This window comes from Protopterus annectens, chromosome 8.part1 (genome assembly GCF_019279795.1).
Source record: "Protopterus annectens isolate FY-2018-M chromosome 8.part1, PAN1.0, whole genome shotgun sequence".
Taxonomy (NCBI): Eukaryota; Metazoa; Chordata; order Ceratodontiformes; family Protopteridae; genus Protopterus; species Protopterus annectens.
In genome coordinates this window covers 170,161,427-170,167,025 of record NC_056742.1, presented here as the reverse complement: position 1 = coordinate 170,167,025, position 5,599 = coordinate 170,161,427, and the positions used below count along the sequence as shown (strand labels likewise).

At 37.3% G+C, this 5,599-nt stretch overlaps 1 pseudogene; it reads right to left on the bottom strand.

The window, feature by feature from the left end:
- Window positions 1-1,017: 1,017 nt before the first annotated feature.
- Window positions 1,018-2,157, bottom strand: LOC122810078 (annotated as a pseudogene).
- Window positions 2,158-5,599: the final 3,442 nt, after the last annotated feature.

Genomic DNA, 5,599 nt, shown 5'->3' with positions numbered 1-5,599 from the left:
ATAGAGATGTTTCTTGTTTAAAAAATTCAGGTAAAAAAAATCCATTGTGGTCATTTCATGCCCCTTTGTGAAGCAGCAATAAAGTGTTTAATGTACTGTTGAGTATTGGAATATCTTTGTGATTTGGATTACTCCATACACTACTGGTTGCTGGTGGAGTCATCAGTGCAACCCAGGAACAAACTGAGGTGCCACAAAATGTATATACATGCCTAGAATTCCAAAAGTTACTAGGAAAGATGAAAAAGACATGGCTTATGCAACAATTTTGTCCACAACATGAAAAAAGTAGATTAATGATCGTGAATACTGACTGACAAATTGCAGAAAGAAAAATCCTAAATTGCTTTGGGTATGCAAACATCTGTCAAGGATGGTAGTAAGTAAACAGATAATTGAAGGGAAAGTAGGAAAAAATGGAACACACTGACCTCAGCTTTGGTGGAATGGTAGATTAACAATTGAGATATGAATGCAGATAAACAGCTATATCCTTCTCCCCAACCAACCTCCAAAAGACAAAATACAGATTGAAGTAGCCTAGGGCCATCTCTCTCTCTCTGTCTGATGTAAACACTACTGTTGTACAACCGGTCTAAGGAAGAAGTAGTTGAGCATGGTATTGTGGGTAGAATGGAGGGGCCAGTAGCATGAGTTATAGTGCTGAGCTGTTTAGGTCCTGCCTCCTTAAACCTGGTGATTAATACGGGTGGATCTCTTCAGCTTAGATCACATTCTGCTTATAAAACAATGTTTCAAAATTAATTTATAAATTAAGGTAACAGGTCATACACATGACAAAACATTTGATTTGTTAAGGGAAAGAATACAGATCTATGGCACTAAACATTGTTTTATCAAAATCTAAAAATCTATTCAAAAATAAATGTATACAAAAGACTAATATATACAACACAGAAAAATGCAACCTCTGTACAAATATTTATCAGTCATAATACAATATAAGCATTTGGAAAAATATGATAAAGGTACAGCAGGGAACTGCAAAAGATGTAGTCATGACTGTGATTTGGATTTGACATCTGTTTCAGTCTTCAAGAACTTTGGTAAACAGTAATTCTTCGCTGTAATCCACTTTTGGATTGCTGGACAGGACAGTCCATGCCAGTCCCACCAAAATGGTTACCACCAGATTTACAACAATCCAAGGCCATAGAACTGAAAATTCGGTGCCAGATGCCCAAAGGAGGTTAATCCTGTCACTAGTCATCTGCTGACTTGAGGACAAAACAAGAGCAGCAAAGTAAAAGAAAGAAACTAAAGCAGCAGAGTCCAGCATAAGGAATACTTGCAGCAAAGTGGAAGCTTTAGCAGGATTAAGCCTGTCAAATGCAGAAACTGTGCTCACTGCCAGCAGTAGGTAGATGAGGCTCTAAACAGGGTAAGCCAGAGAATGGTATTGTTCCAGTAAGTTAGTAGGGGTGCTCAACCGGGTCCCACATAGTACATAGACAGTGATAATATTCCACAGTGCAAATCCTGAAAGAATTCCACAAGCACAAAGGCCAATCAATCTAAAGCATCTGTGCACAGTCAAAGCTGCATCCCTGGCCGTCCATGTTGATTTGGTATCGATGAACACTGGGTGTTCCAGAGTTTTAACAAACTAAGTCCAGTCTGCAGCGTCGAATCGTCAGTTTTTTTCTACAAAGAATTTCCCCACAGGCTGACTAGCACTAGGGAACTCTGTGAACACTGGTAATTCAATACTGTTCTTCAGAGATAATATTTTCTTCAACTCCAAGTTCACTGGTATATCTGCAGGTCGGGTCTTCTTGCTTCTCTTCAGTGACTTGCGAGTTATCTCATCACCTTGCTGTCCGTTGTCACTTTCTCGTTCAAATGCAGCAGCATCAGCTGCAGTGTGTTGAGGAAATGAGGTTTCAGAATCAACTGTAGGGAGAGATTTCTTCTTAAGTTTCCTCTGAGAAGGGACATCTACTGATTCAGGAGTAAGGTGCTTTCTGCTTTCAGAAGGGCGCATCTGTTGGTTGCCTGTACTATACCATCTATACCATTTGCTGCTCTGGATTTTTTCTTTTTTGGTCTGCTGAGAGGAATTTCATCTGCTACTGTTCCACTGCTTGGTATAGGAGGAAGAGGACGAGGTGGACGCCTGGCTGTTTCTGATTCCATGATGACAGAACTGCCAGACTGGATCCTTTCTTCCAGTGAAATATAGTCTTTTAGTACAACATGCTAGAATCTATTCCAGAGAAGATTTTTCTCAGTAGCCATTTCAACAGTCAACAGTTCATGCAGTATGTTTCCATAATACCCTTGTACTTAAATCACAGAGTGAAATTAGTTGTAAATTGAATGTCAGAATATCCGGCCGTCCAACCTATAAAACCAATATCTGATTCATTGATTCTTTTTTCTTTGAATAATTTTGTATTTTGCAAAACTGTGTTCAGTCAGTTATTTGGTAGAATATTCATTCATTTTCCAGTTACTTGCTTAATCCGTTTCAGGACCGTGAAGGAGCTGGAGCCAATTCCATCAGCCGGAAGGTGCAGATAGGAGAAATTAATCCCATATGTGTGCACAAGCCCCACTGCAACATGCATACACATATAGCGCACACTGTACACAAACAAACCTGGAGGTTGCTTGGAGGATATCTTTGGGATGTGGGAAGAGACTTGACCATCCAGTAAACATCTCACACAGAGGATGTGCAGAATGCATGATTAAGCCACCCCTGTTGAAAACTGAACAGGATAACCAGGCACTATGACATGTTTATTATTTTGTAGAACTTGCAGTATTAGCTTCATATTTGGTCCTGGTACAGAAAATGCAAGCCTCTGCATTACTGGTTGTTTAGCTGTCCTCACATATGCGCTTGTATGACATAGTAGTCTTCCTTTGTGTTTATATTGCCCTCTAAGTGGACATTCTGCATCCATAACTTGAGTGAAATTGCACTTACTGGTTTGTGTTATGTATAATCTTTTTTTTTCCTAGAACCTCATAAATCTTTGGCCGTCTATGAAACAATGTTTATGGCTACAGCATAATAAGAAAAGGATGTTATAACTACAGCTGACATTTATCACCCTGTTTGTGTGCACTCTTGGTGTCTTTGTATAATGCAGAACATTTTCTGTCACTTTGTAAATAAATTCAAGTCTAAACCCTTGCCAGCATCTGTTAGTGTTTGAAGGATTAATGTGTTAGTACGCGAGTGTCATTTAAGCAAGGGCTCAGTTTAGTATTACGGGTGGTGGGGAGGTTAAAGAGGGAGTACTACTCATACTTACTTGAATATTTGCTTTTCTCTGACCCCATTCAAAAGTTTCACTTGCCAGCAACTTGCCAATATATTTCACTTAGCTTGTTTTAGATTCATGTTTTTATTGAGTTATGTTTACAGTGCCTTGGTGTTATATTTTAAAATACCAGAAAATGGCAATATTTGATGTAGTGATCCTTTGTCTTAATCATTTTTAATATTTTTAAGGGGGGAATTTACAATTCCAACTAAGTTTGAATATTCAGCAGGGTAATAAATTTTGCGTGTATAACCCCTCGAACTAAAATTTGATCTGCACAGTTGAAAATAGAATATTCTCTTAAGACAACATGCAGTATTTAATTTGTTTGTATCCTTTTCTCTTTCTAATTATCCCCTCCCCACTTAAAGATAGGATGTGTTGTAAGATAGAGTGGTCTCTTGTTAATTTTGGACCTTTTCTGTTAAGAATGAGAGAGTTTTACTGCTCCATGATTTAAAACTGCAGAAATGACTTGTACTTAAAGTAATAGGTGACTACATAGATGCAGAAACAGCTGTTTATTATTAAAATAAGATGTTGCTGTAGTTATTTGCAGTATAGGAATTCATACCAAAGCAAGGGGCAATCACTCTGCTGCTTGAGTTTAGAGAGGTAAGAATTTGAAATGTCAGGACTTGCTAAATGTGGAGAATGAATGGCTGAAAGAACAGACTTAAATATACTAAGTCCAATATACCATTTCTCTGAATATTCCCTTTTCTCAAAGGTATGGCGAGCCCTGCATTGGTATGTATAAGTTTGGGTGCTGTTGGGGTTTGGGGGGGGGGCTCCCCCTGCAAATAGAAGTTTTAAGGAGAAGAGCGATTTTCGAGATTCACTCTTCTCCTATGCTTTTTGTCCTTTTTTCCAGCTTATCAGCACTAGACGTTTCATTAGGGGGGCATTTAGAGAATATGAGGTATCCTAAGACTAGATTTTGGAGGAAAAGGCAGTAATTCTTCACAAATTCAAAAAAAAAAAAGATTTTGGAAGAGGAAGTCCTTTTGCCAACTGCTAAGCATAATGTTTTTTTTTTCATTTGTTTTACTGGCAGTACCTGATGTACTACCACTTTTTATGATGGCCTTGTGTTAGAGCAAGAAGTTGCAAAGGTTAGGGTCCTCTAGCACCTCTAGTTCATAATACGTAGTCTCCTGTAGCATGTTGTATTAATTCCAGTAGAGAAAGAAAGTAGTTGGTCTCATACACACACTAGGTTGTTTTCTCATTGCTAATCTGCATGCCATAATATTAGGCAATTGTGATGCCATTGTAAAAGTTGGAAATGAATGACTGGGGTTTATGTTGTCTGAACATACATTATTTTGCAGAGTGGAGTATTTGTTTCTGTTTATTTTCTTAACTTACTTATTTACCAGGTGAACTAATTGGTCTTTCTTATAACCTTTTTCAGCCACAACCTGGGCCATAGTGGCAGAGGTAAATGCAAAGTATATATCTATATCTATATCTATATATATATATATATATATATATATATATATATATATATATATATATAGATATATATATATATATATATATATATATATATATATATATATATATACACACATATATATACATATATGTATATATATATATATATATATATATATATATATATATATATCTATATATATAGGGACAGTTTTAGTGTGTTCAATCATCTAGTATGTTTCTCAGAGATGCGAGGCAACAGGCATACCCAGAGGAGGCCCACACACACACATATATGTGGAGAACATGTGGACTCCACACAGAGAAAGTGATATGATGTCAAGATTAAATTTGTCTATGGAGCTGTAAGTCAGAAATGTTTCCATTGTACCATCATGCTGTCTAAACCATATTATAGGAGTGTACTCTTACTTAGTTAAAATTACTGACACATGATTGGAACAGCCCCACGCTTGTCTGTATACCAGCTAGTAGTAAAAGAAAATAAGTAAGCATGTGCAGTATTAAGACGCACATTGATTTTGTTTGTTAACCATCTGACCATGGCAGTGCGCAAAAGGCTGTGCCCTGTGGCTGGCCCACTTTTTTCATTCTACATAATTTCATGAGTATTTCCAGGGTAGGTGACATCATCATTTACTTAGTTCACAAGAGAAATAGGGCCACTATGTTTCTTGTTGAAGTAAAGAGTAGTGGATCCGAAGTATGTGGACGAGAAAGAGGCAAACCTTATGTAGAGTGCAACCTGGAGGAATTTGTTATTTGGGAAAACTACATGGAATGCAGCCTCCTTTTATTATTTTCTAAAAGTTGTTTCTTTATCAGTATTGTAGCTT